Source organism: Scleropages formosus, chromosome 3 (genome assembly GCF_900964775.1).
Source record: "Scleropages formosus chromosome 3, fSclFor1.1, whole genome shotgun sequence".
NCBI lineage: Eukaryota > Metazoa > Chordata > Actinopteri > Osteoglossiformes > Osteoglossidae > Scleropages > Scleropages formosus.
In genome coordinates, this window is record NC_041808.1 from 17,999,940 (window position 1) to 18,014,913 (window position 14,974).

Sequence of the window (14,974 nt, forward strand, 5' to 3'; positions counted from 1 at the left end):
GGGGGGTGCGATGGCGCAGCGGGTTTGGCCGGGTCCCGCTCTCTTGCAGGTCTGGGGTTCGAGTCCTGCTTGGGGTGCCTTGCGACGGACTGGCGTCCCATCCTGGATGCGTCCCTTCCCCCTCCAGCCCTGCGCCCTGTGTTTCCGGGTTAGGCCCTGGTTTGCTGCAACCCCACTTGGGACAAGCGGTTTCCGTCAATGTGTGTGTTCGTATTGATTTTGTTACAATTTATGATTGATTTGGCATGGTGTGCCACAGTGGCACAGAATCTGGCTCAGTCTGTGTAGTTTGCACATTCTCCCCTGTTTATGTGGTTTTCTCCTGGTGCTGTGATTGCCTCCCACTTCCTAAACATGTGTTTCAGGTAGACGAATGACTCTAAGTTGACCATAGTATGCATGTGTGTTACATTGCTCTGCAAGAGGCTGTATGCTTATATAGGTGGCTGAAAGACTGTAGGGAGTTTTGTAGAGTCTTTCCAGGATCGTGAGTCACCTTGGATAAAGGTGTCAGCTAAACTCATCGAAAAGTGTCCGCTAAATTAATTAATGTAAATGTAAATGCCACTCAAGCAACCCTCACAGCTAATGTAAGCATATTTTACAATTAAGGGGAATTGTCAGTATTACAGCAGGAAACATTTTAGTCACACTGAAATAGTGGCTCAGGTGCCACCGGTGAGAATGCCGATCCTTGTTGGCTATCACTTAGGACTACAAGTTGAGTGGTTTGGTCTGTGCCTTACATAAACCTTTTTAGTTCCAAATTATTGTGTACTGTTTATTATGACATTTTTAAGGGGAAACACATTCCTGCAGTTTTTTTTGTTTTTTTTTTTCCAAGCCAAAAGTGCTTTGTGACAGGTTCATTATATGGTAAGGCAAGGAAAATCTTTCTATGAAATGCAGTCAAGTTAGCAGCAAGAAGCAGCAATAATGCAAATTAGCATTGTGCTCATACTGGCATCACATTTTCTATAAAGATTCCTAAGAAACCTACACTAAATTAAAGTGTGAATTATTAGCATATGTGCAAATGGAATGGGCTTTGTTCTTAAACACTACTGAAAATGTACATTTTCCAGATAAATAATAAAACTTTGTATGAAAACGAAGTATTTTATTTATTGTTAGGTAATTAAGATTTGTTACCGTGGGTTGTTATCTGTTGTAGTTCGTATATTACACTGCATGTGTAGAAAGTACATTTGAGCTACAGTGTATTTGCAGTTAACACAGCGTAAACAAAGTTTGCAAAATCTATAAAGTTTGTGATTTAAAAAAAAAAGAAAACGCAAAAAATAAAGTTTCTGAAAAATGTTTTGCCTTATGTCCTTGTTTTTGCAAGGCAGGGTCTGCGCACTGTGTGTGTGTGGGTGTGTTTGTAGCCTTGTATTAGTATGAATTGCACACGGCTTAAATAGCAGTGGATAAGCCTTTATCAGGTTCCTACTTTTTCAAAAGGATGTTACTTCTCATGAACAAAACAAAATGTGTGAAAATGAACTACCGCATATGTGTATATATAGGCCTGAAAAACAAGTGAACAAAACAAAAACCGCATCCAACACACTGACTCTGCTGTATCACAGAAGTCCTGGTGAGAGGCAGCAAAGAAAGTCTGAAGTGCTTAAAAGAGCCATTTGGCAGGATGTAAACCTACTGTGGAAATCCTAGAGTCCTGGCATTTTAACTTGTGTTTGATTCACCTCCGCGGTAACTTTAAGTAGGAAATATCATTGCTGCTGGTCTCCTCTCTATATGCAAGCTCAATCATATTGAGAGATGGCGCTTATGCCGCAGTGGGAAGCCTTCGTAAGGCCGTTACATTTATTCATGCTACATAAAAGCAGCAACTCTTCTAGCGTTTGCTTTAAGACCACAGCGATCCGGAGGACCCATGGCCGTTTTTCATCACAGGAACACCGCGGCGTCTGTGAGGGATACCAGCAGGAGTCTTGGAATGAACTAACTCCTCTGTTCTTGGTTAGCTGCACTGAGAAAATATGCAGATTTTTCCCCTCTTCTTTATAACGCTATAGCCAAGAATCGTACCGTAAATCAATCTTAAAAAAAAAAAAGAATGGCAGAATCCAGTAAAAGTTTTTTTCTCTCTCTTTTTTTTTAACGCAAATACCTTTGATTTATGAAAAACACAAATCTGCGTGGGCCCTAAAATCTACGCATCTTTTTCCCAATTTGCTTATCCAGTTAAAGGTTGCAGTGATGAAAAAGGTTCTTTGGTGAAATAGTTTCTTTGAAGAACTGTTGAACACCTTTGCTTCCAGCTCTGACACATTTACACTTTAACTGGAAAAGTTCCACACTTTAGGTTGAGAGAGCCCAACAGATGGCAGCACTAATAAAGCTAAAGGCTAAACCTGAGCAATTCCAAAGCACAGAAAGAGCTTCTCAAAAAAACAAGGCTATAAACACTGGTTCCTGTAAAACATGTTGAAACAAAGTTGTTTTAAGTAAGTAAGCGAAAACAGAAATTTATTGCATATAAATTTATGTACACATGAATTTCCACATTTGGCTGTTTTCAATTCATATTGTTATTTATTGCAGTTCGAAGATAGGATTCTATGAAATTACTCAGAAGTGCCCACTTCTTTGGTGTACATGTTGCCATGGCAACTGTTCTATTGAACCAGTCGCTCTGTTGAAGGATCATGCAGTACAGCTAATTGAAACCGAAGGAATGGTACATTACAGGAGGGCAGTTGGTAGTTTAGTGGTTACAGCTGCTACCTTTTGAAGGTTACAGGTTCGAATCCCACTTACGGATGTAGTACCCTTGAGTAAGGTACTTACCCTAAAAATTGCTCCGATAGAATTACCCAGCTGTATAAATGGGCAAATCTTTGTAAGCCACTTTGGAGAAAAATGCCAGCTGAATGGACAAATGTAAATGTAAACTGAACACTTCACTGTGGGTAGAAGGGAAAATCAGTGCGAAGGACCTGTCTGTGAAGGGTGCACATGCAGTGGCTTGACCAAACACCCCAACCACCTTAAAGAAAACAGCCAGAAACTGAAGGCCTGCACTCTGATGTCAGCTACCTTCTTGCTGATATGTGCCCAGGCCATAAGCCATCATCTGCAACAAAGTTGTGACAACTGCTGTCACTCATGGGGGATAACAGGTGAAAGCAGGAAAAAAGCTAACTAAATATTGGTACCCGTAGAAATCAAAGGCGCAGGCAACTCTGTTCTTTGCGACGCATGACAGTGTCTCAACAACAGTCCCTTCATCAAAATTTCATGGTTTATTTAAGCATAACGACTGATCCAAATGTTACTTTCTAAAATATGTAAATTAAATTGGATTCATAAAGTTCATTTTGATTTTATGACACCGCTATAAATATCAAGGCTCTCATTCAACATTCAAGATTCTTTCTGAAAAAGGAAGCAGCATATATTGCATGTCCCTCTCTGAAGTTAAATGCACAAATTTCACTGAATTATGATCCGGAATCTTTATGAAATATAAATTGACTGGGTTTTTACTTCAATGCAGCACCATGGTGGTTAGCACCAGACATTTTCTCCATGCTTGATCATGGTCACTTTACTATTCGTATATAGTGTATTGTTTCAAGGATTTTTAGCCACCTCAGTTTTTCCCGAAAGCTGAGTGACATCGAGTGATGCTCATTGACATCGTATCTGTGCCAATATCTGTCTTTTTATTTGTGTTTCACCAGGTAAAAGAGCTCTACACTTCCAAGTTGCATGAAATGAAACATCTGCTGAGTATTAAGTCTCACTACTTTGGTCAGTTGGTTGGTTGGTGAGTTCCTTTGATTATTGTTTTATTTGTTTGTTGCTTCGCATCAGCTAAGAGAATAGAGGTTACAGTTCTCTGGATGTTTGCTGAAATATTTGTAAAAACTGTATACAGTAGTTAAATAGCACACCTACCACACAGAAGTGACCTGACACTACTAGAATAATGAAAAAGTTCATAAAGTTTTGGTTCATACAGGAAACACACACACACACACACACACACACACACACACATCTTCAAAGAAACAAGGAGAACCACATGTTCTGGCCAGTATAGGTGCGTCCCGTGAACAAACTAGAACAGATGTTTGGAATAAGCACCCCTATTGTGCCTGGAGGCTATAATGAACAGAGCTGCATGGGGCTTAAACTATGAGTCACAAAATAATAATAATAGTACTAATGCTAATACTGGATTCTTAAGTCAGGATCATAAATTTTCACTCAAGATGCCAACATAGAGGCAGAAAATATAAACGCACCAAAGAGGAGCTGTCATGTCCAGTTAAGGCAGCCTTAGACAGAACCAAAACTACAATGAGTGTATTACTTGCAGTGTGTTTGGATGAACACTGGCAATGCAGACCATGAAGTAAGGACTTCCATTAATTTTTCTCCTCATCACCATCATCAATGCCATCAAGAGCTTCTCTCCTGACACCTCTCATATGCAATGTTAATGTTAATGCACCGGTGCAGTAATTCGATTTTTTAGAAAATGTATGCAGTTACAATAACTGAATAAGATGCATAGAGAAGAGATAAGATACGTAGATAATGTATAATATAACTTTGTTCTGCATGTGTGCATGGTGAATATGGGATGTGCCTGAATCAAGAATGATAAATTAACTTACTAAAAATCAAAATGTCCTCAAAATTACGACTATGGTTGAAGACAACTGCTCTAAAATTTTGTTTGTTTGTTTGTTTGTTGATGTGCAATAACAACCTGTCAGGAATGGTAACTGCAAGCATCTGACTTTAATTGACGTGACTTTAATCAACCAATGAAAATGACAAGTGAGTCGCAACACCCAAAAGGAGGAGGAAAGCTGACAGTGACAGGCAGAGCAAGTGTTTATGCATGACCAAATCAAATATTTCTGCATCGAGCTTTTGATCAGTCTCACTGGCTAGGGAAATTTTACCCTTCCGAAAGAGAATCCGTTAATTAGATCGTAATAGTCAGTTCAGTTTGAATTCTTTCAATGTCTTGGCACCCTTTATAAAATTTTAAAATGACTAAAGCTCAAAAGCGATATTGGAATTTAGTGGCACTAACACAGAATGCAGCTACCGATAGCCATGTAACGGAGATTTCGTTTGTTTCTTCAGTCAGCCATTGTGTGAGGGTAGCACGGCTTTCTAATGGCCATAATAAAAGAAAAATTAAGAGGTAATTTATGTGGCCTTTCCCATTCTCACTCAGTGTTTTAAGTGCACCTGAACATTCATCAGAGAAGGGAAATAAAGGCCTTGAATAAATTTCCGCCCCTGACATGAAAGCTCCGTTGTTATGACTTTGATGTTCACTCCCCGTTTTAGCACTGGAATTGTTTGATTTATTATTAGTGGTTTATCAGATTTCATAATATTTTTGTAATGTTAGCATGGTAATGAAGTCCATTCCAAGCACGTGGAAGAAATAAACCTTTTGTTGGTTGAGGAAAAACCCCCATTGCTGCAAGACCCAACCTAATGAGCTGTTATAAGAATAGAAGTGTTTTCCAACTCAGGGCTTTTTCTTCAGTAAATTGGGTTTGCTTTTTTCCACCCACAGTGAGATGAATTTTTTTGCCTGAGTACAGTAGTAGATAATACAGGGGTACTGCATTTTTGTTTTCCCTTTTGAGATTTGAATTAAAAGACATCACAGCTATAAAAACCATGGAATAATTATTCTAATAGTTACTTATATGTAAGACATCTAACTCTAAAGAGGAAAAATTAATACAATTTCCAGCATGCATTAAAGCTGTGTTGTAAAAAGTAATCTTTGCACTTTTTCACGTTGAGCATTTTTTTTTATCAATTAGAAATGCTTCTGTGACAGTTGGCATGACAGATGAATAATGCAGCATTTCTGGTGTTGTATTCTAGTATAGTCTAGTATATATTAACATGCTTATTGTATTTGGAGCCTGTAAACCAGTTGTCAAATACTGTGCTTGGAACATGTGCCACTGGAGCTTAGAGTAAAACCTGCTGTGGCCCCGACATCCGGGACTCATGGAAAAGGAGTCATTTGTACTGGTGATTCCGCTGGTGTTGGACACCACGCGCGATGAGCATTCTGGGTCTATGTTCTCTCATAGTCTCCAGAAGATGGCACTTTAGCTACAGCTGAGATGTTCTAACATGTTTTTAGTGATCAGCGCTGCGTTACAAAATGCTAAACATGATCAAAAATTCATATTGTAGCCCCATATCATCATCTACAACAGTTTTCAGTCTTACAATTACACCTTTTGAAGCTCCGACCTCACAATTTTGCTTTATTAATTCAGAACCAAAGGTTGCTCTTAGACCGAGCCATGTTCTACACCAACGGTGCACCAATGTGCAAAAAATTGGTATTAATACTGGCAATAATTGGTGTTACTACAGCCTGCTTGTATTAGTTCTTGACTGACAGTTCATTTCTATTCCTACCCCTTCAACAGTTCATTTCAGGTAGAGTAGTGGAAACTTTTCCCATCAGTTGTCTGTGAGTTCTTTCTAAATAACCACGCATGTGCACACCTTCACACACTGTCACACCTATGTTCACACACTGATACCAGCTTTTTTTTTGCTCTGTAGAAGAGAACTGGCAATGCATGTCTTTACTGACATACATGTTGGATCACAGCAAACAACACATATCACGCTGAAGTCTTTGCAGTAAAACTTATAAAGAAACAAATTATTGATTATGGTTAACATCTTTTCCCAACAAGTATTAGAAAATCAAAATAAATTTACATTTTTGGAAGTTAAATTTAAATTTCATCTTCAAGAAGATGAAGAGTGCGAACAAAAAAAAGCAATATTTCAAGATTTAGACAAAAACATGACATTCTGAAGATTTAATTGTGTGTGTGTGTGTGTGTGTGTGTGTGTGTGTGTGTGTGTGTGTGTGTGTGTAAATGAGAATTATCTTTAATAAGCAGAAACTCTGCTGGTCTTGGCCCAAGGCGTTCCATCTGTTGGGCTCAATCACTGGGGTCGAACCCTAAAAGGGGTGTGGCTGTACATGCCCCCTCCCCCCACTCCACCCCCTTTCATGATCACTCTCCCCAGAGACCTGAGACAGGCTCCAAGAAGCAGCATCTCTTTATTTCTGCACAGTGACAAACAAGGCGGAGGTGTTTTGTTGTCTTGCTTACTCTTTGATTGCCAATAAAAATGTTGTACATACTAGCAGGGGTCATCAGGAAAATTCACATACCGAAATTAAAAAGCCAGACACATTTGATAATTACAACACATTTTTCACAAAAACATGATTAATTAATTTAAAAACTTAATAAATCCGATAGCTTAACTGCTTTATTCGGATCCTTTACTGCACCTGTACAACTTGTCTATAACCAGGTTTTTTTCCCATACATTTTTTTGTGTGTGAAGATGGCTTATATTTACACAGTAATATTCTATAATGCATCATTGGACCTAACTGGCTGTGCGTCTGTCAGAGCGAGAAGGATACTCCCCCAGCGCTGTCTGGACACTGCGGCACAGCCCCCCTCTCTGATTTCGTCCCCGGGGTCCTGTTACCACTCTCTCGAGCAGGATTCTGCATGGGCTGGGTGCGGGAGGGGCGGAGCTTGGCCACAGTCTGCGGAGTCTAATTGGAAGACCTTTGCCATGGCACCTTTTTGGTATTTATTTTCCAGCTTCATCAACAACTGAGGGAATAATGGAACTAATTAAGAGAAAAAAGATTTGAGTGATTCTTAAGAAGAACAGTGCCGTGAACGAGGAGTGTAGCGCTTGGCAAGTACAGCTGAGTCTTACACGTATTGGTGTCTAAAAGATGCTGAAGAAAGCTGTAAGATAAATACAGAACTGCATGAGGAAGTATGTATGAAGAATACACAGCTGAATCAATGTCATTTAAATCATTGTAACCTATGCAAAATAAACATTGCTTTGTGACTGTTAGTATTGGGGGGGGGGGGGTGTCATGGTGGTGCAGTGGGTTTGGGCAGGTCCTGCTGTGTGGTGGGTCTGGGGTTCGAGTCCTGCTTGGGGTGCCTTGTGATGGACTGGTGTCCCCTCCTGGGTGTGTTCCTTCCCCCTCTAGCCTTGCGCTCTGTGTTGCTGGGTTAGGCTCCGGTTTGCTGCAACCCTGCTTGGGACAAGTGTGTGTGTGTGTGTGTGTGTGTGTGTGTGTGTGTGTGTGTGTTAGTTAGTACAGTTACCTTTGAATTGCCAGCCTGTTGGTTCAAATCTCCCCTTCTGCTGAAAAGAAAAGAAAAACTTACCCAGCTGTATAAATGAGCAGTTGATCTTAGGTGGCTTGACACTGTAAGTTGCTTTTGAGAGAAGGGTTAGCCAAATGAATAAAATTAATGGTAGAAAAATAATGCTACTGAAACTTGTGACACTAGCTCATAATCACATTAACTGCCATTATACTGTGTGCCTGACATTGATCCCATTAATTGGGTCTTCAGGAAGAAGCACTGAAGAAATTATGTAGGGATTTAACGTCAACGGTCCACAGAAAAAAGTTTTCTCACGTCTGTTATCTTTTTTACAGCCTAGTGAAAGAGAAAGTCGGGGGCGGCTGGTGGTGTTGTGCGTTGGGGAATAAACAGGGGATCCAACAATACTAAAACTTATTTGTCTGGAAAAACATTATACTGTTCATCTATGAATATTAGTTTTGAAAGATGTGTATTTGGATGAAATACTCAGACTTTAGTGATGATGTGTAATCAGCGATTATTTTGTACTCCTTTTTTGTTTATTGTTATCAAATGTGAAACGCACTTTTGTTTTTTCCGAGCTCTGCATTACTTTGGAGAAAAGTCTCAGCTACATTAGTAAATATAAATGGAAATGGTATAAATAACATGTGCCAATAGTTTTGGAGACCAATGTAATTATGTAGTACTGCAGTCTTCTTGTATAATGATATGCTACTATTCAGGTAAGAATGGACTCCTGGACACGCCTGCTTTTTTAAAGAAAGAAGAAGCAGAACTTGTTGCATTTTTCCTTAAAATAGAGTATTAAAATATGGTGGTTTCCTAAGTGAAACAATCACTTTACTGTGGAATTTGCTCGTGTGTATGTATATTTGTGTATTTACTTATTTTATTTATATGAGTGTAACTCAAAAAGTATTGACAATAATGTTCATTAAGAAGTTAAAACATTATTGCGGATACTTTTGATTCACACTTGTCGATGGATGTAATTGTTCTTACAATTTGCTCAGCAAGAAGAGTTTTGTGGATATGCTGACTGTGAGCACTATCTCCCCATTGCTGGATATGAAAAGACCACCATGTCTATGCGCCTGTACACCCTGTCGCTAAACCATGTCACCACGATGGACATTTTCTAGAAATCCAGAAGCTTTTCGGGGCTCACTCCGCAGCTCCATTCTCATCCACCATCTGTCTTCCTTCCTTTTTAACCCAACCTGCCTCCTCTCCAGAGACTCGTGGGGGTGGGTGGGTGGGTGGAGGTCTGCTGTGGGTGGGAGACAGTCTCGATGTGTTCCACATCCTCCTGCTAAGACAGACAGTTAGGACCTTAATATTTCACACTGCTCTGTTGCAGTGGGCTCTGATTCTCCAGCCTTTATTGCAGCAATTCCGAGGATTTTCCGTCTGGCATCAGAAGTATTTGGATTTGAAATGAACAACTGAATATGGATTGGTCAGTTTGACCACTGGATTAAATACCTCTGTTCTCTGGTTATCAATGTCTGTTAAATATTCCCTGTCTTCCACAACACAGGGCTTGGGTACAGTTTCATCTTTTGTCTACAAGGAATCGACAGATGTCAATTTTTCACATCCTGGGTTTCATTAACAGAAGTTTAAGAACAAAAAAGGCTTCTCACAATGTCACCAAGTTTATTGACAGCAAGCTGCAGGTTTGCTGATCTAATTCAGAGTTGTTGGCGTCTTTGGTTTGTCAAGGTTTGTCATATAGAAAGGTGCTTCCAAAATGGTTATTCCAAATCACTGCTCCTGCATCATCATAACAGGATTTTTACTTTTATATAATTTTTTCTAATGCAATTTGTATTTCTATTGATTCAATCTGTCCGGCTACATCAGGTTCAGTACATGTATATAATAGTCTTAGTATTATTATTTATTCCTGTGGCGTGCACAGCAGATGACTTCAGAAGCTAGTAACTGCACTTAATAGACACTGCTATACTGTTTTATCTCTTTTTTTTACCTTGTACACTCTTTATTACCTTGTATGAATACAAACAACATTGTGCTGTGAACACAACACAGCGCAGTTTCGTTTGCAAATGCTGTGATCTATAAAAACAAACGTAGCACTATGTGACATAGCTAGTCAAATATCTGACAAATATATCATTTATATGAATGGACAAAATGTAAATGGCTGGTAGTTGGCAGAAGATGCAAGCACATTGACTGACACGGTCTGCCACTTCCAAAATAAAAGTTCAGAATCATTTACAGACGAGCCCGTTGAACAAAATTACAACCGCCATGACTTGTCAAAATTTCACTTATATGATGCATATATCTGTGTTGCAAATAAAATACTTTTGGCATAGGAATCAAATTTCCTTGGCTAGAGTACGAAGAAAATGCTGAAATTTAAATGCCGAATCTGGTACATTTCTAATCAGCATTCATATAGCTGTAAATAAACAAACTGAGAAAATCTTTTCATGTATTCAACATGTGACTGTGCGAAATATAGGGCACAGACAGGGTATGCACCCTTGTTACACTTTGTAAAGGCACACGTTTGTTCATTTCTGGCTTTCATGTAAAGTAAATGAGGGCGGACACCTACAGCTAATATATTACCATCGGATGTGAAAGGCAACTCTTGTGTGCAGCATATCAAAGCAGTCAGTATAATGAAAACATACGTATTGTTACCGCGGCTTTGAAGGAGACAGTGGCTCATTGAGAAGATATGCAAACAAGAAAAAGGGATTGTGGTGTCTACGACATGAGTGTCTGTAGCCAGAGGCTTTCCTGCAAGAAAGTGAAGAGCATTAAAGAACCAAACATGTTTCAAAAATAACATAAATCCTGTCTTAATTGGTCATGAGCCACAGCCTGCATACAACATCAACATGTAAGTGCTCTGAGGACTGGCTGTTATTGTTGGAAAATCCTTAAATTACATTTAGGGTTGTTATTAAGGTTATACATTAAGGACAATCACAGCTTAACTTGTTTCCTTGAAAAAAACAATGTACATAATATCATTAGGAAAATGTGAATATAGTGTCTGAGAAACATTTTGTTCTATACAAATCTCTGGAAGGAAATCAGGACATCTTGTTCATTTACATATTTAAAAAGAGGAGGTATCTTAGTGGTCACAGCTCTCAGCTTATAACCAAAGGCTACGGGTTTGAATCCCCTTCCTCCTTGATGTACTTATACTGAGAATAAGATTAATTGACACAGTAAAACATCCTGCATTAAAAAAAGGACTTTGGACAATGTTATCAGTTAAACAGTGAACAATTATAACAGCATTCAGATGTTGGTCAAATTACAGCCTTCACAACAGTACCAGGAAAAGCAATTAAAGCTTAAAAAATCAGTGTATAAGTTACTGTGCTGCTCTGCAATCAATAAACAACAGCACCAAATCACATTTATTCATGGTAAATTGATTTACTTCGCTAGCACTCTTTGCCATAGAAACATAAAGCGGTTCATTCGTTTATACAGCTATGTATTTTTTACTGCAGCAATTCACTGTAAGTGTACAACAGGGAGGTGGGACTCTGTCTTTTCCTGTGGTGTTCACGTACAAAGGAGGTGCCATTAACCACTATGCCACCTGCTGTTCATTTATTGATTGTTATTTATTTTAGGAGATTTTTTTCCTCCTAAGGACTCAGTGCTTTAGATGCTCTGTTGTAGAAGCACAGTCATTTAGCTCAATATCATCATTTTAGCCAGTTCACATTACACAAGTAGCTGCCTGTAGAAGTGATGGGAAGTACAAAGGTGATCCTGATGTGATGCAAATTAATGAAGCTGTTATGAGATCAGGAGTGAAGTGGATTTGAAAGAGATTGTTTTTGAAAGCAGCAACCACAAGGTTATTAAAGGAGAGAAAAGTAAGTGTACCATAACCCTGAGTGCTCCAGATAGCGTCTCAGTTAAAGGAAGAGTGTAATTTACATTCCATGCTTAAACCGTAGGCCACAATTCTGTGAGACCTTCGTGGAAATGTAATTCCTCTCTTTGTGGCACAAAGGACATAAGTCCAGGGTACTACACCCCATTACCGGCACATTTGTTCAAACTAAAACATAGTTACATTCTCACCCCCATCCATAAAGTATAGATGTATTCCAAAAGGGTTATTTTCTGCATACTGCATAACTTCAAACTTTTTATAGTTACTCATTGTAACTTTTGTTAAATGGCTATGTTCTTTCAAAATTATGCTAAGTGTAACTTTTTGCAATTTGCAACTAGAATCCAAAACCACAAAAAAATAATTTGTACTTTTGGCAACATTTCTGTGTAATGTAAATTAACATTACATCTTTAGGTTAATCTGTCACCTCAGGATTTTTTCTTTTCCTTTTTCTTTTTTAAATTTGTGCTTGACACCGTTGTCTGAATTGCCGCTAATAAGGCTCTGCACAGAAAAAAAAAAAGTGTCAGCCTAGTCCAATTAAAAGCATTATTGCCGTGTTAACACCACACCAAAGCTCACAAAGCCTCTTTCAGATTACATAAACACAGCTCTGCAGAATAATAAAGACAAACATTAATACAAGAAGACACTAATGCAGAACAGGACAATGTGAGCTCTAGAATTTTAAATATTTTATAAACTATTCAGTGCAATTTCACTCTGATAAGCAACTCATTTCTACAAAAATTAATTAATTATACATGTTTATAATTAGACAAACTCCCAAAATACTCTTTCTTTGTTAGGCAGGTAAGGCAGTTCTTGAATATAATGATGCCAGAAATCTTCCTTAAGAATTTTTAACTTTTTAAGTCAGCTGTAGATAAAGTTATCATCATAAATTACAATTTTGCTCATATATGTAGCCCAACCAAAGCATCACAGGAACAAATAAAATCAAAACAAAACATCTGACTTCTGAAGAAATTAACAATAAACCCTGAAATTTTATTAAACGGCAAAATGCAAAAATAAATAATACCGTGTAGACTCTAAATAAATTAAACAGATAGAAATGTGTTTATTCTACAGTGGTTTATACAAATTAGTTTACAAAATAATGGGATACAGGTTGGTCTGCAGTCAGTGATAAAAATATTGCCAGGTATTGAGGGACTGAAAAATATTAGCAGCAATACTCAGTGGAGTCATGCGCAAACTGCTTAGATGTTATTATATGACAATATGATATTAGATGTTATAACCCTGCATGCACTGCAGATTGTAATGTCTGTCTGTTTCTATCGGGTGAGTCAATGACTGAAAATGTCTGAAAATAAAACTGCAGATGTTGTAGTTATGAATTGCCAGTATGTTGTAACAAACTGTGTGTGTGGTTCCTCTCTGTTGGGCCAGGGGCTCGGTGTGTGAGGCTTGGCAGAAGCGCGGTGCTTCGCTGTACCCCGGCAAGCGAAGGGGCGAGCAGACATGACGGAAAGCAGGCTGCTCCTGACACGGTTCCTCCGCGCTCCCTTGGCCGCCCGCCCGCCCGCACCCTGTGCGCTCGCTGGGTTCACGGTCAGAGCAGCACAGTATATCGCGGGCTTTCTGTGCTGTGCTCAGAGAGATAAATGCACTCAATAACAACCTGAAATATGGCTTTTGAATCATTGCTTTAATCCAGAATAGCCACTCAGATAAGGCAAAGGCCAATTAAATCTCATGTTCATGTTCGCTTTGGAGAAGAGAGAGAAAGATACACCAGGTATGAACTAACATTGAGCCATTAGGAAAAGTTGGTTAAATGATGGTTAGGTCCTGCTCTCTGGTGGGTCTGGGATTCGAGTCCTGCCTGGGGTGCCCTGCCGTGGACTGGCATCCCATCCTGGGTGTGTCCCCTCCACCTCCAGCCTTACCCCCTGTGTTGCCAGGTTAGGCTCCAGCTCCCTGCAACCCCACATGGGACAAGCAATTTCAGATGGTGCGTGATGTGTGTTTAAACCTGTCAAGAACCAGCAGAATCCATGTTTCTTAATCAAGAACACTTACTATACTTTATTACAGGTACTGTTCCCTGAAAGTATAACTATTATGAGGGTTTTTATTTAGATGTGGTTTAGGGTGTTCCTGTCTTTTGCAGTGCTGTCAGGGGGTATTACCATGAGTGCTCTTGTACTTTCAGTTCCTGGGCTTTTTTGCTTCCTTTCCTCTTAGATTTACATTTATTTGCTTAGCAGATGCTTTTCTCCAAAGCAACTTACAACAGATACTATATAGTGTTACCAGCCACACACCTTCTTCACCAAGGTGACTTACACTGCTAGATACACTATTTACAATGGGTCACTCATCCATACATCAGTGAAACACACTCTCTCTGCATCACTCACACACTATAGGGGAACCTGAACAGCATGTCTTTGGACTGGGGAGGAAACCAGAGCACCCCAAGGAAACCCACACAGACACTGGGAGAACATACAAACTCCACACAGACTGAACAGGGATCGAACCCACATTCTCTCACATCACCCAGGCACTGTTAGACAGCAGCGCTACTCGCTGTGCCACTGTGCTGCTGTACCATCGTGCCACCGTGCCGCCCGCCATTCTCTTCCCAGACAGTGGAATGTGAGAGGAAAACCTGTAATAAAAAGGAAAAAAAAAATCTTAATAAAAACACATTTAACAACCCTGGGTAGTGAGATACAATTATAAAAGTACAAATGAACTTGTAACCTCATGTCAGAACCAAATTAAGCTGTTTTGCTGCTTCGCTGCTGGTATTACATTTTGGAATCCATTCTTTCAGCAAGATGTTCCTTGTGATTATCTATCT